The sequence below is a fragment of the Ctenopharyngodon idella genome, chromosome 16 (genome assembly GCF_019924925.1).
Source record: "Ctenopharyngodon idella isolate HZGC_01 chromosome 16, HZGC01, whole genome shotgun sequence".
In the NCBI taxonomy this organism is placed as follows: Eukaryota; Metazoa; Chordata; class Actinopteri; order Cypriniformes; family Xenocyprididae; genus Ctenopharyngodon; species Ctenopharyngodon idella.
Genome location: NC_067235.1, coordinates 20,772,501 through 20,795,605, shown reverse-complemented (window position 1 = coordinate 20,795,605; position 23,105 = coordinate 20,772,501). Strand labels below are relative to the sequence as shown.

The 23,105-nt window shown below is 37.4% G+C and overlaps 1 protein-coding gene across 2 annotated transcripts in view; it reads left to right on the top strand.

The window, feature by feature from the left end:
* Window positions 1–278: 278 nt before the first annotated feature.
* fhl3a (four and a half LIM domains 3a) overlaps window positions 279–23,105 on the top strand; it is a 39,262-nt gene continuing 16,435 nt past the window's right edge. Inside the window, exons 1-2 of one of the 2 annotated variants that reach the window (XM_051865250.1) lie at window positions 279–582; window positions 1,750–1,800. The gene's annotated coding sequence lies outside the window, so the exon portion shown is untranslated. The remainder of the gene's footprint in view (window positions 583–1,749; window positions 1,801–23,105) is intronic. The other variant, XM_051865249.1, reaches the window with a different exon arrangement.

The following is a 23,105-nucleotide window of genomic DNA, read 5'->3' as shown; positions in this document are numbered from 1 at the left end:
CCACTGAACGAGACATTTGAACCTTTTGAAAAACTTAGCATACCTGTTCTCTATTCTAATGGTTTTGACAAAACAAATAATTTCAGCTCTGTTTAATTAACCTGTTCTAAAATATGCTCCATCCCCCATAATGGCTACGGAGAGAAAAAAGTTGTTCATTGTCATGACGATTCATCCCCCTCAGATGTGGGTGTCAAGTAACAGGTAAGTATTTGTGCTACTTTCATGTAGGCTACTACAGACAGACGCTCTCTTGCGCCCTAAGCTAACTGCAAACAACATGTCGGGCAGATAGCAATGCAAACTGTCTCAATATAAAGATCATTTACTGAAATTTCCTTCAGGAAAGAAGGAAGACCGTTTTTATCCACTGGGGCGGGAGCTTGTGACTCACTCAACTTCCTCCATAGTAGCGCATGGAAGAGTTGAGCGCGAGCATTCTCTCATTCGGTGCTTTGAGAGAGAGCTGAACACTCACAATCGTGAGGAGCAACAGGACTACAGATCTATTAAACAGGCCAACCCAACTGACCCCAGCACACCCGACACGGACAGACAGAGTACTGAAAGAGTTTTGACAGGGTAAGCGCGTTTCTTCTTTTCTTTCTTTACTCTTGTCATTTAAAATTAGAAACTCACGTGACACAGAGCTAATGATTATCAGCCCGTTTTTCATTCAAACCCAGCCGGTAAAAATCGATGAATTGTTCGTCTATAAATGTTTTCATTCATCCATGTTATGGTGGAGTATCCTGAAGAAGTGTTAGAAAGTGTATTGTTCTACTTCAGTAATTGTAAAATCTTATTTTTGACTAACTCTTTACACCTATAATCACCTGTTGAAAACTTAGGCTACTCATTGTGTGCTTAGTGTAAAATACAATAACTGCTGAACCAGCAGTAGCTACCAAAAAGTCTTGAGTGAGAAAAAAAAACAGACTAATTTATTAAATGCAAGCCCTTTCAAAGTCATTTTTAACTCTCTCTGAAGTCAGAGTTTAATGACATGCCTGTGGTGAACTTTTTGTAATCTACACACTTGTAGTTCCTCAGAGGCATCTGGCACACGTGTCATGACAGTTTTCTGACAGCCAAACCTCAAGTCTTCTTTGGAATTAATTGTGTGCAGATAACCATTAAAAAAGCAGATTGAAGGCATGCATTCTGTGGGGGCCTGACATATTCCTGAGTTTAGTCAAAGGCAGATCCAGGTTGGAACTTGATCGCTCATCTGTGAACACACCTCATCCCAGAACATGTTGCATTCCAAGGCACAGTGAACGGTCTGAGTAACTGCTCGTAAGGTCCTTGTTGCAAGTTACTTCAGACAGCTCTTTTCTTTTTTTCCCTGTTGGTGAGGTAATAATATATCACCCATTGAGATTGATGATATTTATGGTAGGCCTATTTCATCATCTGTGCAGAAAGTATTGAGTAAAACAGGAAATGGATTACACATATCAGTGAGTTATGTGATTCATAAAGACACACCTTGAGTAATTGAAAAAAGGTGAGTGGAAATATTTTAGAAATATTTTATCAGTGGGTGGGTCCTCTTGACATATCAGATCCGCTGATGACTAAACTCATTTGGCAGAGATTTTGCATTTAAGCAATGCTTTCTGACTCAGGAAAGATCTTGACAAGACAGACAACAAGGCAAAAACTGAAGTGAACATGTCAGGAACGATCGCAGGAAGAACAGATCTGGGTCCTTTGCTCATTTCCTCTTTCTTTTCTATTTTCAAGCTCTGCTGCTGTGACTGGCCTCTGTTTACTGGCATCCTGTAGAAGTTACAGGTCAATGAGTTTTTAACTTTCAAAGTGTTTCTTAAAGAGTTGTATTGTACGTTTTAAGTGCAGCATGGCTTGTGCTGACATGCATGTTTGTGTGTGCGTGAGAAAAAAGCAGAGTAGAGATCTTTGAGGTGCATCACTGTGCCTTTTGGTGCATTAAGAAGTCTTTGAAACTGCTTACCTCAGAGCCAGATTCCCATGCTGTCTGCCGCTCTGCCATTCCATTCCCATTCATTATTACAAGAGTGGGAGCTCAGAGGTGCTTATGGAGAAACAAAATCATCTCTTTGAAACTTAAGTTCCATCCCTTTCATTAACATGCCACAAACTTATTATGTAATCAATTAAATGAAATAAATTTTTTTTTTTTTTGCCTTACCTTTCAAAAAGAGTCAGTAAGTCAGTAAGATTTTATTTTTTAAAGAAATTAATACTTTTATTCAGCAAGGATGCTTCAGTTGACCAAAAGTGACAGTAGAGATGTTTGCATTGTTACAAAAAAAAAAAAAAAATCTATTTTAAATAAATGCTGTTCTTTTGAACTTTCTATTCATTAAAGAATCCTGAAAAAAAAAAAAGTATCATGGTTTACTCAAAATATCACAACTATTTTCAACATTGATAATATTCAGAAATCGATATTGAGGACCAAACCAGCTTATTGGAATGATTTCTGAAGACTGGAGTAATAGGCTGCTTAAAATTCACCTGTATACCATCACAGGAATAAATTACATTTTAAATACATATTAAAATAGAAAACAGTGTTTTAAATTACAATAATATTTCATTGCTTTTACCAACCTAGAAGCCTGTTACTGTATTTTTGATCAAATAGATGCAGCCTTGTTGAGCATTAGAGACTTATATCTATCTCCATCTCTCTCTCTCTCTCTCTCTCTCTCTCTACATACATATATATATTTTAAAATTTATTTACTGCAGCTTCCCCCTCTTCACCATATTCTATACATAGAAAAACTGCTTCATCAAAGTGGCTTGTGAATAACTCATGTCCATCAAAGAAATCCAAATTCTTAAATTGGGCTGTATTTCGTTTTGTGCTAACCACAACAGGGCTTCCTCTTATAAGAACCGTGGTTTCTGAAGTGTCCTGTTGTGCCAACAAAATTCAGTCTGTTATTTTCAGTCTTTTTTTCTTGAGGTTCAAAATCCCTGAACTCTTTGGTAGTATGTAAGGTCCATAAAGTCCATAAAATGTGATGTCACCTCAGCAGTACATTTTTTGATATCTGGAATATTCAGAACCGTCAGAAACTAAAGGAGATTGAAAATACATTTGTTTTTTTTCACTGATGTGACTGCAGTCTTGATCATGGCCACATTCTTTGGAAACACTGCCTTATGCAAGGACTGTTGTTCATCAGTGATAGTACTGAGTGCAATGCATTTTGGGATGCAGTATTCCATATAGTAAGCTCCATTGAATACTCACTTGGCAATTGTAGTCTATGCAAACAAAAAATGTCATACTGTGCTCACTATACATACTATATATAGCAGCCTTAGAAAGAGTAGTGTGGTATGCTATTCAAAGCCTTGGTCACTACAAACATTCAATGTAGTTGTCCATTCACAAGAGTGAACGGCATACAAAAGAGTGAACAAGTGTGTCCAAGCCATAAACATTTATCAGACCATCCACATGCAAATCCATTGGACTTGAACATCTGTCCGTCAATAAAGCAGCTCTGTAACCAAATGTGTAAGATAACTCAAAGCCAGAGACAATGAACCCTTTGATTCATCTCTAATAAGAGTGCCAGGGGAAGCAATGTGAATTCAAATGTCTTGAAAGAATAACACATGCCAGTACACTGCATTTACTGTCTTCTGTACATCATCGCAAGTTAGTGTGTCAACTCTGGGACCATCCCATACAGTATATATCACAAGCTCATTGTTTAAACATCTCAATTATTATCTCCTTTTTTTTTTTATCAGACTTTTTGTGTTCTACTGTCACATTTCTATTCAAACAGCTCATGGGGGACATACTGTATGACTGGTTATTTGGGGGGGTTAACTTTGAATTAAAGGAAGTTACTGCTGGTTTCCTGCGGGGGACTCCAGGTGCATCTGTAATCCAGTGAGATGGTGGCTTCCTCCCAGACCGGAGGAGAATGAATGGATGAAATCAGATCCTCACAGCTTGGGTCCCAAGACATGCGACCCACTGCTCAGTGTGCTATCAGCTCGCTTGTACTGTTTATTTACCTTTCCCCTCTCTTCCTCTCGCAAGCCTTATTGTCCTTCATAGACGCTTCGTGTCTTGCTCTGAGCCACATGTTGTTAAACCCTTTTGTCTGTCTGTCTTCCGGTCATTTCTCTACAACACTCCAATATGCTGCTCTGTGTCACCGGGAGCACCAAGAGGTCAAGATTTGACCGGTTGAGCCCATACCGATAATGGTTTTCGAACGAATGGCTCTAATGAGACGGTTCTTTTTAGCAAACGAAATACATATAGTTTAATTACTGTTCTGTTATATTTAAAGTAATAGTTCTGCAAAAATGAAAATTTGCTCTTAATTTACTCACCCTCAGGCTAAGATGTAGGTGACTTTCTTTCTTCAGTAGAACGCTAATGCACATATGTCATCATGTGATAAAAAGCTTGAGCTCCAGACTCTCGTTTGCCGGGGAATAATGATGTAAATAATGTTCATTAACTTGCACAGACTGATCGTTTCACTTCATAAGACCTCAATATATAGGTCAGGAGAAAAATGTTGTGTTAGCTGTTTCTGTGTTAAAAAATAATTTAATGAATGAAATATGTTGCCATTGATAGTTCACCCAAAAATGAAAATGAACCCATGATTTATTCACCCTTAAGACATCCAAGGTGTATATGACTTTCTTCTTTCAGACGAATACAATCAGAGTTATACTGAAAAATGTCCTGGCTCTTCCAAGCTTTATAATGGCAGGGAATGGGGGGCCCAATTTTGAAGCCAAATAAGTGCATCCATCCATCATAAAAGTACTCTACACAGCTCCAGGGGCTTAATAAACGGCTTCTGAAGCGAAGCGATGGTTTTTGTAAGAAAAATATCCATATTAAAAATGTTATAAACCAAAACGACTAGCTTCCGGCAGACGACCGTACGCATACTGCGCAAGTCGACTTGCGCCACAAGAGTAACCCGTGACGCAAAGTGAGGCTGTGCAACAAACTCAAGCTCCTTTTGTCTTATATCGAAATCCTCCGACATTTCTCTTTAAAATTTCTCATTTTAGACTTCTAATTTGTGACTGGTGTTTTGTTTTTGCTCTATGCTCTGCGCTTCCACATTCGTCATTATGTCATGCGTCGGGTCAGGGGTTACTCTTCCATCACAAATTGATGTGTACGGCCATCTGCAGGAACCTAGTTATTATAGTTAATAAAGTTTTAAATATGGATTTTTTTTTTTTTTTTTTTTTACTATAAAAAAAAGAACACCTTTATTAACCCCCCGGAGCTGTGTGAAGTACTTGTATGATGGTTGGATGCACTTTTTTTTTTTTTTTTTTTGTGGCTTCAAATTCGGGCCCCCCATTCACTGCCATTATAAAGCCAGGATATTTTTAAATATATCTCATATTTTGTTCGTCTGAAAGAAGTCAAATACAATTCAAATACAATTGTTGAATTCTATTTATAATGCTTCTAAAAAGACTGCAAAACTCCTTAAAGTCTTTGTAAACAACATTTTTAATAAATGTTTTACATTTGTTAGCTAAATTATCTTATAATTTGAAAATTGAATAGCATATGTGTTTTCCAAATATTTCTTAGTCAAAGATCTTAAAAGAATCATTGATGGAACCAGAACTGGAATCTTTAAAGTCTTTGCAATTGCCATCCATACCGGCCATTTAAAACTTGCTGAATCAGACCTTATGAGTGTGATTAGGCAATGCCACATGGCATGTGTCTGGATGCATTGCTTGCGTCAGTAAACATCTGTTGGCTACATGGATTAAGCAATTGCAGTTTTTCTAATGCTTATTATGTCTGTTATACCAACTGTATTGCAACCAACAGATGTTGCTGTGCAATCTTTCCATCCACACTCTTTTGTCACCCAGACACAGTCCCTGAGTCAGCTTTGACACACCTAATCTCCCTACAGATCCAGGAATCCAGTCACCCTAGAGGTACGGGCTGTGAGAGGCACTATACGCTGTCCCGTCACAGGGTTGGGTTTTCACCCCCCGTCTCACACACATATCACCAACTCCCAAGAGGAAATTTTCTCAAATCTGTCAGAGAGATGCATTCAACCTGACAATGAATACCCACACTGGAATGTAAACACTGGTCTGTACTTGTAACAGCCACATAAAACGTGTCTGGTTGGCATTCTCAAAGCTATGACTGTCAAACCTACTGTAACATACTATCAGAATAAGAGTGAAATATGTGTATAACTGCAGGGAGTTTCCTGTAAAATCTGGATCCAGTGCAAATAAAACCTGTAGTTGAGGGATGGTGGAAAACCAAAGCCATGGTGCACTGCTGTAGAAATCACATTGTATTCATAATTTTTTTTTTTTTTTTTTTTCATTCATGAAACACAAAATCAAAACAATAATTTCAAATTCAAAAAACATAAAAAAAAAAATAATAATTACACAAAGGGTATCTTTAAAAAATGTAAAAATGCAACATACTAATGAAAAAGCAAATCTTACCTGAGCAATAATGGCACATTTTAAAAAGTGAGACACATGGTTTGATACAAACTGCTCAGTTCATCTTCATGGATGGAAGTTTTTGTTACTTTGGACGGTGACTCACCACATGCTGGAAACTTATGGTTCAAACATCTGTCTCGCAGGCTGATTATTTTGACATGATTCATTCTTGCTGATAAATGAACCTTTTTTTTTTTTAATGTTCCGTCAGTTGTGCCACCTCTCTGTTTTGATGAAATTTGTGAAGTCTTTGAACTCTGCACAGAGAACCATTATCAGTGACATCAGTTTGAAATATTAAAAAACCCATTTCTAGAAGAAGAAAAAAAAAGTCACGGAGTGAGCTGCAGTATAAAACAAGTGTACAACACAAGCACTTTAAATTAAACAGTTTAAAGAACGCATAGTGTTATGTATTTAAAGTTCTGCTTCAAGCATAAAAAGTGTAAATTGCTTTTTCAATCTAACTTGATTAATACCACTATACTGTATGTTCCATTAAACAATGAAAATAATTGGCCGTTCAATCGTTTATCAAAAGCAATAGCAATGTAAAATGCGTTCCCTGTCACCATGTCTCTCACACATTCTCAGTTACAAACAACACTTGAGCTGTAATTTGTCAAGTAGGGTCAATGCAATCCAGTAAAAGCTATGTTGGATCTTCAGTGGTAACAGCACGGAAGCGTTAAGAGAATAGTATGTTAGATATACAGTGTAGGAAAAAATTAAATCAAATATTTAGATTTGAAACCACTGGTTGTGAATCAGATCCAGCGGCCCAGCTGTTTAGCTTTTTACTAGGCCTGGAATTGTCAAGAGGAGCAATTAATTCTCCAAGAAGCCATTTAAAAGAATTAATCACAATCATTACATCTTACACATGAAATTCCCCACTGCAGTTCCTGTTTTTGTACAGGGATAATCTTAATAAAGCTCGGAATCACCTCATGCGCACGCATGCACAAATCCACATGTGTAAGCAGACACATTTAAGCACATTATAGGGTGCCAAGTCAGGATTGTAAGTGCTGATCACTTCCCAATGCTTAATTAGCCTCCACATCTGTAAGAGATGAGAGCAAATGGCTGTGACATCATTTCTGATGAGAGGAAATCTGACTCAAGTGTTTCCATTTCGTGTTTGTGCATCTGTTTTGTGTTTGTATGTAGGGATGAATGACTGATTTCGGTTGCTTTTGGACTTCTAAACAAACCTTGACTTCGACACCATACAAGCTGTCATAATCTTTTATGGAGCACGATGAACTGGCTCACCCTAGCTGACCTATGGATCACACTGCAGTGGAATGCATATAAAACCAATGCTCACTGGGATCGCTTCTGAAATTTTTAGTCTCCTTCCCCTCCGATTTATGCAGATGTTTATGTGGTGCACAGCTGTGGAAGAGTGTTTCCGTCTTAAGTAAACAGCTGCAAGATACTTGCATCATACAGAAGTCTGGTAGAGCAATGCAGATGCATGTGTGAATGGTCAAATGCACTTCTAGGTATGAATGTAAACATGCAGTTTGTCTTAAGAGAATGTAAACTGGCTGGACAAAGACTGGACATTCACACTGTTAGTCCAAATCCGATTATTTGTGTATCCGATTGGAATCTGATCTAAATCTAAATTGACTGTCCACACTGTGTATGCCAACTATTCAGATCTGATTCATGTGTCCTGAGGCTCTCTTTCATTTTCCAAAATATTTGCATTGGTTTCCATGGCAATGACATTGCGTTGTTAGGGCTACGCCAAAAACAACACGGAGGCGTTTGCAATGTTGTCTTAAAATATGACAATGTGTAGCTGCAGCACTGAACTGCGTCTAATGAAGCGACAGAAAGAGGCTGGCATGAGTGCCTTTATGTGTGTCTGTACAGTATAAAATGTAATTTCATGTGAAAAACATGGAACTAGCTTGTCATTTTTATACTATTGTTATGTTTGTTTGCTTAGTCAGTGTCTGTAGTTTTTGTTTCTTTGTAAAGATCTTTAAAGTAACTGAAATAACTTGTCAAAGTGGTAAGGAACTGTAATGCGGGCAAGACTTGCCTGGGATTACTTTAGCTGTGCTTTTCATCAAAAATATTTGCACACTTTAGTTTAAAATGTTCATCAAACAAATAGTGTTGTCAGAAGTACAGACTTTGGTACCAAGTCGTTACTGAAAAATGTGACACTTTGAGCGCTGTTGAGCGAATTGGTAAACACCTCTGATTGGCCATTGTGTTCATGTGCTCAACAGATATGTCTGTGATTGGCTACAATGATCAACACTCGGGAGCGTTTGAAAGCACACGGAAGTGTTTGAAAGCAGGAACGTTTGAAAGCAGGCATCTATCAGTGGACCAGTCAGCTGATAGATGCCTGCTTTCAAATGGTCCCGTGTGTATCTGTGTGTTTATCAACATGTTTTTGAAGCGTTGATCATTGTAGCCAATCACAGACACATCTGAGAGCTTGTGAACACAATGGCCAATCAGAGGTGTTTCCGAATCTGCTCAACAGTGCTCAAAGCGTCACATTTTTAAAATTTCCGTACTGACTTGGTACCGAAGTCACTACAACCAAACGGATTCAAGTATTCAACAGCCCTGTAGTTTATACGTACTGCATATACACACACACACACACATAAATATGAATTTCTGCTGTGGTATTGAAATTGGTTTAGAGAATCATGAAATTTCCCTGGTAATGGTAGCCACTGGTTTTGGTAGCATGACAACCCTAGGGGTTTTTGATGAGATACAATGTTCCATGGAGCAGTAGGGAGAGCGGCGGTAGCTGTCGCCTTCTTTGAGGGAACACCTCAAAAGACTATTGCTCGGCACTTCACAGAAGCCCATAAATGGGAGAAAGTGTCCGTGTTGTGTCTATAAAAGGATGCCGGCTATAGTGGATAGAAAGATGAAGATGATTGAGTGCAGAGGGCCTGGATAAAAGCAGAGCAATTGGAAAGCAAAGACACTTGTTGTCTGACACTTGTTGACAAGGCTGCCTTGAGAAAAACCTTGAGGATACAAACACAGAGCCCCTTTGAATGCTTCGATGACTTGTTTGCTGTTAACGTTTAGCACATGGACTCTACCAAACCATGAATTACATTTTAAACACACTACTCAACCATTGTCATATTTGGACATGGGTTCCAATAGGAGTGATCAAAACTTGATCACTCCTATTATAATCAATAGCGTTTTCTACGCTGCATGTGTGTGATGTTTTGACTCTTGTAGTGCTGACAGCTGGTTGATTATAATGGGAACAATCTAGTTTTGTTACATTATTTCACATCCTGTTATACTAATTGCATTATAGACGTTCCCTTCGGAAAATCTTTAAGAGAATGTGGGCACATATTTAAATAGTTCTGCATCTCTTGTCTAGAGACGATTGGCATTTTGCCAAAACATTCAAGCCATACAGTACACCGCATAAACTTCATGACATGACTAATAATATCTCTCAAGAAAAGAAGTTAAAGCAGTCCTGTATTATGAATTTTCCCTAAATAGTAGGTCTTAGGAGGAGTTAGAGTGGAATTAAATTGACTGAATTGGAATGAGGGGTTCTTCAATGGAAACAATAACATTGTGTTTCTCCCCATGGCATGAAGTTGCCGTTCTTTTATATACAAGAGACAGAGGGATATCGAACCAGTGCAGGGAAATGGATGAAATGCATAATTACACAAAACAAGAGCCAGATTGCCTAAACTCAAGTGCAGGAGTGCTGACACTAAAAGCCATTGCCTCACTCTGAAAATATCCAACTGCTGAATGTTAATCTTAAAAGCCTTTTTTTCGCAATCATATACTGTTTATGATTATGAAAAGAGAAAAAAATAACAATTAAACTGAGAAGAATGGGAATATGTACAGATATTTAACAATGTACATTATGCCCTATGTAAAGGAATAAATCAGTGCTATTAAAACAAGATGCCTTGACTTTGAACTAGGCTGCTAGCTCAGCCCAAAAAACTGCAGTCTTTCCTATTAATATGCAGCTGTCATGACAAAATCTATATTTTTGGATGATCTATGATGAGATTTTCAGAAAGCCATGTGCAGAACCTGGCGCCACTCGCCACCTAAGACCGATGTCTTTACGTCTGGCTTTGGGTCTGTTTGGCTGTCTGCATATTCATTTATCTGTGGTGAGCTGCTCCACTTGGCCTAAAAATGCACAACTGCACAGTGGAACTCAGTTTGTCGAGTAAATCAACCAGGTTTGTTTTAGTAAGTGGAACAGATGGAGATTATAAAGGGTTGTGGGGTTTAATGAGGTTGGAAACATCATGGCAGAAAGTGGCGTATAGTAAGAGAGCTTTGAAAGGGAGGTGCCCAAGTTTGATAGACACTTAGATGAGGCCTTCTGATTTGATATCTGCATAATTATACCGTCTTATCTGCATTCGCCAAACTATCCATGCTAACGTTTTTTTCTACTCAAGAAACAACGTACATTTTATCACTTGCAACGAACAAGGCACTGAAGACAAATGGTGTTTTTGCATGGATGCATGATAAAGAGAGTCCCACGTGACACAGCGAGATAAGACCATGATGAATTGCCCTTCTTATCCTCTGCAAAGTCAAAGAAATGTTTTTTTTTTTCTTTTTCAACTTGCCCCATCAGACTTAAAATCGCATAAGCAATCAATGTAGAGTATTACAGTACTTACTTCATGGCCTAAAACATACTTATGACATGACAACTCAGCAGAAATTGATGCCACATCGTAGTATATCAGTGTGGTTATCGCTCCAGCTAGGTGAATTTGTGTTTTAATGTATGCTATGCTAATTAGCATGCTAATTTCAGCAATAGCTAATCTAAAGTTAAGGACTAGCAAATGCATTGTACAAAGTACATGAAATCGTGTCTATTGAACGTTTGCCAAGTTAACCTACCGTTGATCTAGCAACTAACCACAGGCACCATGGGAACTGCAGAGAAGATCGACAGGAGGTTACCCACAAATGTCTCACCCACCTCGGGATTCAGGATTTCTTCTGTCACTTGACCTGATTTTGGTACATCTGAGAATCAGACCTAGGATGCCAATGAAGGGACACAGCCACATATATCACACTTGGCATTAGTTTTTATTGTAGCTGAATTGAGTAGTTTGATAATCGAGGAAGCAGCAAACGGCCCTTACAGGCAGCCAATGAGTGCAGAAGCCTGAACCCAGAGTCTATGAGGTAATGCCTTTCTCCCAGCCCCCTCATTTTGAGAATGACAGAAGGGATTTTGGGGGATGGTGTAGCGGATGGCGGGGGCACGACTGTTTGATTTATGGTCACCTTTGAAGTGAGCTCATTCCAGCAGCGTGGCCAGTGCTCTGCTTTCTGGTGCCTGGAGCCCAGTCCCCTGCGAATGGAAATGGGGAAAAAAAGACCCCTGGAGGTCGCCAACACCCACAGCCGTTTGCATGCAAAGTATACGCTTCTCCATTTTATGGCAATTTATAGGCATGCGTCTAGCCATGTGCGTACGTTTTTTTTGTTTTTTTTGGGGGTTTGCTTTTCTGCATGTGACATTTATCTTGAAGGTTACAGAAAAACGTGGCAGGAAAAGAAAGAGAGGACGAGGAAAAGAAGGGAGGTGGTCTAGATGAGTCCTTGGAGAGTCATAAAAGAGAACCAAGGGAGACATGTTTAAGCCCAATCTAGCCACCAGTGGCGGTTGTGTTTTTCTTAGATCCTTCCACAGGAAAAAAAAAAGCGTGTGTCTGCACATGTGCGCACATGTACATGCAAGTCTATATTTAGGAGCATTTTTTTTTTCTGCAGTGAGTTGAAACAATCTGATTAATTCTTTGCTTGTATATAAGCCAAATATATGTGTGATACTTTCATCTCCATGTGAGCACAGTTTAACTTCATGCAGGCTGTATTACTACTTACTGAATATGGTAGGGATGCACTGATATTAAAAGTCTGGCCAATATTTCATGTTATGGCTGATAACCAAAAAAGGCATATTTTAAAATTCTATAATATTTTGTCTAAAAACTAAAAATTAAAATCATTCAATTCCACAAGTGAATTTAGTTGTCACACAATTATGTACAGTATAGTATGAAAAATGGATATTCATTTTGAGATTGGCTATTATGGCTAAAGATTACATTTAACTGTTTAATGTTTAAGACCTCCTGTTTATATGCCTATGTGGTGTTTTAAATTAAACACCTCTGATTGGTCACTGCATTCAAGAGATCAACAAACATGTCTGTGATTGGCTACATTGCTCACCACTGCAAAATCACATAGTAAATAGAAACATTTGGCATTCTCCAGAGCGCAAAGACAAATACCAAATCTGATTCATTAATATGATGATAATACAGTATTAACTGAGGGTGCTCTTGCTTTTGAGAACTGGGCCTGCCTGTATCTGGTTCAAAAATATATGGCTGAATCAAACCAATAGTTCCTCTTGCCATTGTGTAGCATTTACTACAGTTGACTGAGTGATCAGGTAGTCCGAGCTGGTGAGATTGAGTAGAGGCGGGGCTAATTTGCATATTCATGGTTCCTGCGTAACTTTAATATTTTCCGATAACTGATAAATTATGCATCCCTAACAAATGGACTTGAAATAATGATTTGAGTTAGAAAGAGTGATACAAGAATCATGAAACTATGAAAAATATTAATAGTAATGATAAATAATTGTAAATCGGTTGCTAGGGATAATGGTCAGTTTAAAAGTCATTAAATAAACATACTTGACTGCAGAATTCCTCTACTGGCCAATCAGAATCAAGTATTCTAGAGCATAAAAGGAATAGTTTTTCTCTCATCCACCATTGGGAATTAGACCTGACAGTCTTGTGCAGCTCATTTCCAAACTTTATCACATTATATAATCTTATCTAGTCTGTTGGATTAGGAGTGGGCCAGTGTGGGGTTGTGGTTATACGCTGTGGAAAGCAACCACCAACTGAGTAAGAGAAAAGATGTGTGTATGCAGCTGCTCGTACTGTCGGCCCCTCCTGAACAACTACCCCATTGTTTCTAGATCTTCTGCTGCGTTTATTTTAGTTTTGGTGTGCGCGCATCGCCATTATCGTTCTCCCTGTCTCTGTCTTGCCTTCTGTTTTTGTTACTGACAAATTGTGTTTGTTTGTTTAGCTGTCAGATGCTGCGGGCAGATCTCTGAATGAAATGCTATAGGAAGACGCCCCTGAGAAAACTGAGACTTTCAGTTTATGTGCAATGAAAAGATCTGTATTACAGTGTTATGAGCACAGATTTACTGGGACTTATAGAAGTTCAGATGTCTTATAGATTAGGTTTGGGATCAGCTGACATAAAGGAAGACCCCCACAATGCAGCTGAGCTATAGGTCACTTTACAACAGGAAGCCACTCTAGTTTCTATTGTACAAAAGACAATGGACATCAGACCTTTATGGCTGAAAAACAGAAGAACACTTTTTGATATTTGCACATTTCTTTTATTTCTGTATTTTTTTTTCTATTCATTTTTTCCTCATAAGGATTTATAAAATATCATTAAAAAATAAATAAAACATAAACCAAACCAAACCACCCATCTTCGAGGTGAATCACAACATTACAAACTTTTATTTTAAAGGAAAATTATTCAGAAAAAAGTGCAACACAGTGTACTTAATGCCTTTGCTGAGGGAATTATCTACAGTCCCATGATGCATTGCGAATGACAAAACAGTGGAAAAATAACTGATTTAAAGTTTTTGATCATAAGTTTTGAAAGAATATATTTTAAGTTTATTGCAAAATATTTAGAAATACACCACTGGAGTTTTTTTTTATTTTATTTTATTTTATTATTTATTTCTTTTTTATTAAGAGATTAATAATTTTTCAGCCAGGATGAGTTACATTGATAAAAAGTGACGAACCATAAAGACTTTTACATAGTTACAAAAGATTCCTATTTCAAACAAATGCTTTTCTTTTGAAATTTCTATTCATCACAGAATCCTAGAAAAAAAATGTAGCACGGTTTCCACAAAAATATTAAGCAGCACAACGTTATTATCAATGTTTTCCACATTGATAATAATAAGAAATGTTTCTTGATCAAATCAGCATATTACAATGATTTTTGAAGGATCATGTGACACTGAAGACTGCAGTAATGGCTGCTGAAAATTCAGCTTTACCATCACAGGAATCAATGACATTTGTAAATGCATGTATTTGATCAAAAAAATACATGCATTGAATCTTCTTTAAAAAATAATTTTTAAAAAAATCTTACAGACCCTAAACGTTTGAAAAGTAGTGTATACTAAATATAGTAGTTTGATGCAAATGAAGCGAGACCACATACTGTAGTTCAGTCAAGTTATAGTTAGTAAATAAAGGCTAATGGCTTCAACAGAAGCATATACCATTGATTAACCACCTCTGAGCTCAAGGTAGGTCTGTCTTTAAAGGTTTATAAGTTACTGTTAAAAATCAATTTCTCTATGGAGAAAATGACACATCCTGTTTCAATAGTAAATATGCCAACACAGGAAAGAAAACTGACCACGTATCTTTGTAACTGTATCACGTAACTGCACTGGAACATTTCCTAAGCTGCTGTAACCTGTGAGACTTCATTTGGTTAAGAGGTTGAGATATGGTGTGTGTGTGTGTGTGGGGTGTGGGTGTGTGATGCCCATACAACTCGCATGATGAAGGTAGACATCACTGGTATTTTATTGCTCTGTGGAGCCAGGGTACTGTTTACATGTTGCCAAGGAGAAGAGCCATAAACGAGATGGTAGAAAAATAAAGGGATAGTATCCTGGACTGACTTCTGACACTAAATCATCCTGGACGCTTCCTATTTAGCAGGATCCCTTGACATGTTTTGGCATTATGATTTTTTTCCCTTTCTGTCAGCTTGCTTTTTGCAGGGACAGAGCGAGAAAATCTGTCCGTTTCCTGCTGCACTGCCAATCTTTAGATAATACGTTAATACTGCTAATCTTAAGATAACACAGAAGACAAATATTTAGTACTCACAAGGCTAAAGTTTTTTTTCAAAAGCATTGCCTTCCATAAACAATAGTAGTCCAAACTGTATGACTGATTTTCTTCTGTAGCACAAAAAGTTTAAAAAATCTCTTGAATCTTACTGTGTCAATGAGTTGAACACAAGAACCAGTTGAGTCAATGATTCGTCCATTTGGGTTGGTTCTTTACATGCATCTTTTAATCTGGTTCACAAATCAGCTATTAATTGACAAGTTGGACTGATCTGATTCTTGACTTCAGCTTAAAGGGTTAGTTCACCCAAAAATGAAAATTCTGTCATTAATTACTCACCCTCATGTCGTTCCACACCTGTAAGACCTTCGTTCATCTTCAGAACACAAATTAAGATAGTAATTAATGAGTAATTAATGACTGAATTTTTTCATTTTTGGGTGAACTAACCCTTTAACATTCTCAAAAAATTGAATTATGAATCATGGCTTAAATTTCAGTCTGTTTCTTACACAAAGCTATCATATAGCTTCACAAGACATGGAATATAGCGCATAAGTCATGTGTACTGCTTAGTGTTTTAGTGTTTTTTTTGGAGCTTTACAGCCATCACTATGCATTGTTGGATGAAAAAATATCAAATATCAAAAGAAGGTCATATAAGTTTAGAACACCGTGAGGGTGAATAAATAATGACAATTTTAATTTTTAGGTGAAATACTTGAAATGAAGTGAAATAGAGTGAAGATACTGCATTATTGCACGGTGTAGGTCATAGCGGCACCAAATTTGTGTTTTTGAGGGTTGATTGCTTGCAGATGCTCGGACTGACCTGAAAACCACTGCTCTCATTCTGGTAAAGCTGACCTCGCTGAATTAGTACCTTTTCATTAAAAAACAAAGTGAGACAGAGACCACCTAGGACTACCTAGCTACCATTTTTGACCCAAAATTAGCCTTATGCTCTTGCTGTGCTGTGGTTATGGTCTAAGTCAGGTTTAAATCTACCATTTCATGTGTTACGTGAAAGGGAGCATGCACACTTATACTGTGCTGTGATGTGCAAAACTTATCTAATTATTAAAAGCAGTACTAGGAGAAAGATGTTCCTTTCATATGGGGTGCTTACCATCAATGGAAACATTTGTAAAGCAAATCTAGTATTAATAGAAGGTACAGAAATCCAGAAATGAAGATCAGAGAGAAATAACCCATTCAACAAAAGGAGAGTTTTAACCACTCCATGACCTAATTTAATTTCTGAAAACTTCACATGATGTCAAATGTCTTTTGTTGGAGTCACTTCAGTGGCAAAATTAGGGCTGTGCATAATTCCCATTTTGGACTGAAGATAAAAGGCACTTTCCACTAATATGGTACACTATGGTGATAAATTATTTTACATAATTAACCTATAATGAAAAGTCCCTAGTTAGAATGGCCTGTCACACCAAAAGTAATCTAATTTTTCTTTTATTAATATTATGTTTACTGCATTAGTCAAATTATGAATCAAATAATATAATGTAATATAATAATATTTCACAATATAATTTTTTTTTTTTTTTTTTAACTGTATTGTTGATCAATTAAATGCAGCCTTGGTGAGCATAAGAGACTTACAGAATCTTACAGATTCCAAACTATTCGATGGTGTAATAATTATTTATATTATTTATTATAAATGTATTATAATATATAAAATATAGTTCTTTAATTAAAGGGAAAGTTAACCAATAAATACAAACCAACATTTGGTCCCAAAATAGCTAGTTTCTACTGAGTAATATTTTAAATTAATGCTAAATTTGCAACCCTGATACCATTCTGGCATAATTTGAGATTCTAATTACTCAGATCATAGTTTTATGTATTTAGACATGTCTTTCTGTTCTTTCATAGCATGAATAAACCTCATATGAAAATAAAATAATTTGATTTCCCAAAGTTGCCATTCAACAATATCAGAAGGCTAAACTTCCATTAACTGACCAGTTTCAGGCTATTCTGTACCCTTTTGCGTGGAAAACGTGAAAAACAAACTACAACACTTTCAGCTCATTTGCTCTGTGTTGACATGAGAAAGAATGTAGGAGATAGCACCAAAAACCTTGGAGACTAGACCTAACAGGCCACACTGTGATGCCAACGAATAGCAGTTGTGACTAGCAGAGAGAAGTACAAACACAGAAAGCAAATAGGAAAGGCCTTGAACTCCTTCACCGCCTGCTATGTTATGGCACTTATAGGAAAATCACAACTTGACTCAATATCACAACTATGTTCCCACTGTTCTCATTGTTTTCCTAACATCAAACAGGTTAGAGCACATCATCAACTTGTCTTTGGGTTCTCAGAAATTTCTGTTTGGGGTGGAAAAGAGTGAAAATGACATAAAAAAGATTTACTTTTAATTTTTGGTAACTGAGCGGATGAGGCTCTTCGGTTATACTGTTGTCTAGTGAGTGAACATCGTCTCAGACAGTGCTGTCATTGGGCATTCCTATAAAGCGGGTTTGGAAAGGCAAACTTGAATGTTACGCTCAATCTACCTCACCAGCGATTATTCTAACCATTGTAAATAATTTGTCATGTTGAGGATGGAGCAGTGTGCTCAAGAGCGGTTTCTATCAACAACATCAAAAGACATCTGATCAAGACAAGTGTTCCAGAGGTTAAAAAGCTCTCTGCTTCAGCGTGTTGAAAAACCACCAGTGAAATTTAGGAGCCCACCCTTAGCCTAAGGAAATGCTTTACAAATGCCCCTTGTGTTTGCCAGACCACCTTTCTGTGTCTTTATTTTCTACTCTGCATGGGGAAGAACGAGTCCAGACATCTGACATGTAGCATTGCCAAGCCTCTGCAGCACTCTGCTCTAATCGTAGGGTTGTTCGAGAATATTCAGAGCGGGATGGGCAGCACTCAGGCATCCAGTGTCCACACTTCACATCTGATGAGTGACCAGCTCAGTGTTGGTTCTACTCATGTCAAGTGTACTGCAGCTACAATGAGAAAGAGTTACTGATTTCGCTATTTGTGTTTTGTTCAGTCAATCATTCATCGCCAGTTTTCCTTTTTCTTCCCCCTTTCCTTTTCATTTCCTCTTTTCTTTCCCCTTTGCTTTCCTCTTTCCTTGCCTTTGGTTTACTTTCTTGTTTTCTTTTCCCTTTGTTTTCGCCTTTTCGTTCCAATTTACTTTGCCCTTTCCTTTACCATTTGCTTTGCAATTTGCATTTCTTTTTCCTTTCCTATTTCCTTTTCCCCTTTGCTTTCTTCTTTCCTTTTCCCGTTTTACGTCCCCCTTTTCTTTTACTTTCTTTCCAATTTGATTTTACTTTCCTGTTTGCCTTTCCCTTTACTTTACATTTACCTTTTCTATTTCCTTTTCCCCACTTTGTTTTCCTCTTTCCAGTTCATTTTTCCTTTTCTTTTCCCATTTCCTTTACCCTTTGCTTTCTTGTTTCCTTTACTTCTCCATTTCCTTTTCCATTTGCTTTCCTCTGTCCAAGTTACTTTACTTTACTTTTCTTTTCTCATTTTTTTTTTTCCATTTGCTCTTATTTTTCTTTCCATTCTCTTTTGTTTCCCTTTGCTTTCCTTTCCTCATTCTGCTTCTCCTCTCTGGCACGTGTTGATATTCACCTGACCGTATGTGACTTTAGGTTACAGTTCTCAGACATTAAAGCAAAGGAGCATTCGGTTACAGAAGGTTGATGACACATGGAAGACAGTGACACCAATGACCATGTTTGGTCATAAATTCTACTCTGCGTAGCCACTGGGAAACAGAAAAGCGAGCGGGCTCATGGGATTGCAATTGTGTTTGTTTGTTCTTGGAGCAATAATATACTCACTGCCTCTTTCTTACTGTCTTACATTATCCTATGAACACCCCTCCCCCAACAATAACCCAACCTCAGTCGTCTTCGCCCCGGTTAAAAGATTACTTCTTGTTCTGACTCTCTCCACCACTCTTATTTTGCCCTCATCCTCTCCTTCTTTTAATGCAACAAAGCTGTGAACATTTCATTCACTCTCTGGTTTGTCTTGATTTCCATGACCTGATACAACTCAAACCATACAAACCTCCCTTTTAGTTTTTCTCTTCATCCCAGTCCGCCCCTCATACTGTCAGTTTCTATCTTTGTATTCTTCTTGCCTCTGAAGCACTTACCGGCAAATACCACAAAAAGTGAAAAAAAGACAGCCCTTCCTGCATTCTTCGGGCAATGACTCTCCAAACCTACTTTGGCACTCTGGAGTCAACTGCATACTTCTGTCAATAGAAAGCAGATGTTAAACTGTAATGTATGGCAGTTTTTTCCCTCTGTCTCTCACTACACAGGAAGAAATATGTAGGCGAGACCTTTTTTAACCATCTACATGGATATAAATACAGATGATGAATAAATCTACCTCTATTTTCACCTTTTCTTGGCACAGTAGCTTGCGGAGAAGCACACCTGAAATGCAGATGGAGTAACAGCGGTGCAAACACTAACAAAAAAGAATATATATATATATATATATATATATATATATATAATTTTTGGCCATAATGATTTTGTAGAATTCTATGAAGTAATACATTTTATGAACTATAAATATGATTCTGGCAATGTGCAGTAAAAACAAAAATATTCTGAAATAATATTATTAGAATTTAAAATAACGGTTTTCTATTTTAATACATTTCAAAAATGTAATTTATTCCTGTGATGGTAAAGCTGAATTTTCAGCAGCCATTACTTTTCAGAAATCATTTTAATATTCTGATGGTGCTCAGGTAATATTTCTTATTATTAACAATGATGTTCTGCTTTTTTTTTTTTTTTTTTTTTTTTGGAAACCGTTATACCGTTTTACAGGATTCTTCGATAAATAAAAAGAACAGCATTTTTTTAAATAGATTTTTCTGTAACATAAATGTCTTAACTGTCACTTTTGATCAATTTAATGCATCCTTGTTGAATACAAGTATTAATATCTTACAAAAACAAATCTTACTGACCCCAAATTTTGAACGGTAGTTTATGTATTTTGCACGGTGGGTGATAAACCAAGCAAAAATATATAAATCTCAAATTTGGACTAGTAAGCAACCACAGACAATAGAACCACTTAGCAATGCGCAAAAAAAACAAAAAAAAAAACAGAAAGCCTTAGCAATTGCATGGCAAACCATGGAAACACCCCAGAAACAACCTAGAATTTTGGCGTTGACTTTTGTATGGACAAGCGCTAGTTATATCTAGTTATAGCTGCAGATTGAATGCAAAGTTAGCATCATCATATTTGTTTTATTGTGCCTCTTCTTTTTTTTGTATTTTTTTCCACTTTTGGCTCATTGCCTCTTTCATACAGAGCTGCAATTTAGAATAAAGTTTCTCTGAAATCGAAAATGTCCTCCTCCTCAGGGCCTTTGCTAAAGCACAGTGACTTTAGATAAGCACTGCTGACAATGGCTAAAGGGCTTGCTAATTGACTGTGCAGCTCTGCGTGTCCTCTTTAATGACTGCTGCACTAGCCTTTAGCTAAACTGTCTTGACACAGATCAAGTCTAAAATGTCAAACAACTAAAGTGAAAAAGCCAAAAAGGGTCAAATAAGGCCATTGTGGAGGGAGTCAGAGTTAGCCTTGGATGATGGCTTACAGACACATGATCCCTATATCTCTGGAAGGGCCTGTGGTTTGTGAGGGTGATTTTCAGGGCATATATTCACACCTCTCTTCTGCTTAAAAGCTAGGAAAATGACATCCTTGTTAATGTTAGCTCCCTAAGCAGGTGCTCATCAATGTTCATTGATGTTTACGAGGTGAACCTGACTGTGCCATCCTCGTGCGGCATAAGGCTGTGTTTAAAGGGCTCAATGGAAATGACATGTTAGGCCTGGTCTGTGTCTGTTCTTCTGGCTTGTTTCTGTCTCACATCTAACATGCACTAAAATAGAAGAGGATCCAAAATGAACAAACAGACTCAGTGCTGATCAGTCACCCAAGAGTATCTGCCTCCTTGCGTCAATGAGGCAAGTAGTGATTTAATCTTTTGCAAGGGTAAATAATACATTTGGTCGATAAAAAGGGTTAGAAAGAAAGAACTTGTTTATGGGGGTCATTGTCTGGTTTACGTCAAACCTTGTTGTTTTGCAAAGCTGTCTCGGTTTGGATTATTTGCTGATGATGGTCTTTCTGAGGGATAACTGTGGTCAGTGACGTCCACTCCACATGACTGGGCCTGGAACAGAAGATGGATTCACGGTGTAAGTGAGGCCGAGTCCTTTGCGGTTGCGATGTTGAGTGTCTGGCCAGTATACGTATGTTAACTGTTATCACTGTCACACTAGAGAAAATGTGTAGGATTTGAACTCTGTGGCGGCAGTCGAACAGATCATTTACTAACACTGTCAAATTGTCTGCTCCAGGGAGAGTAAACAACAAAGGCCCAATTTCACAAGCACGGCCATTACCAAGAGGCATATTGTAGAGCAGGGGATATCAAACATTGGTCTGCAGATTAAAATAAAATTGATGATTTAAAAAAGTTATAATTAAATATATATATATAATATATATAACTTAATAAATAAATAAATACAAAAAATAAAATTAGAATTGGATGGAAATCAACAACATAAAGATTATTTACTGGCATCTATTTTTTATTTTTTTTATTATTATATTAATTTATATAATTATTTTTGTTATATCTTTGAGCATTTCTTTTGGTTGCATTAACAGTTGGGTAGAGACATCCTAACTAACTTCTTATCTAGTGAACATTTGGCTCATTTGGGTTCATTAGCTAAAAGAAGCTAGTAAATCTAATTAATTTCAATTAATCAAAAACAAAATGTCAGTCTGGCAAACTTTTTGCTCAGTAGTTTATGTATCTATACATTTTGCACGGTGGATGATAAGCAACCTCAAACAATTAGCCACTTTTCCACTGTCGGGCCGAACGATTCTAAGAACGTTAAGGAACGGTTCCAGTTATGTTTCCACTTAAGCCTGATAAGGCATGCCACGATTACAAACGATTCTTGGCCCGGAATTTCTCTGTAGCTGACTAAACTGACTAGCTGACAATGCTCAAAAACACTCAGAATGCCTTAGCAACTGCATAACAAAACCACCACAGAAACCGCCTAGCATTGTGGAGGTGACTTTTGTATGGGCAAGCACCAGTTAGCTATAGTTAGTATCTAGTTAGTCAGTAAAAGTATTGTTTCAAGTAGGTATGTAATATAAGCTTAAAACTGTAAATGTTTTAAGGAATTTGGTAGTTTCCTCTAGATTTCGGTGTGTCTGCGAACCACTGTTCTAGAACATCAGTATGTGACAGCAGATGTGTGAAGACAGCTACTTTGTATAAAAATACAAGTAAAAAAAGTAGAGAGATATATGTGTCATCTGTCATGCATCAAGTACTTTAACTGAGATAATGTGTCAATGAGCGAGAGCAAACATTTGGATTTGTTTTTAAATGTTATCTCATCTTCATCGCCAATTGCCTCACTGCTTCCTCCGATAAGGCTCTTTCTCCCTCTCTTCCCGCCCTCTCTCTGCTGTTTTTTGCCTTATCTGATGTGATGAGAGCCAATCCTA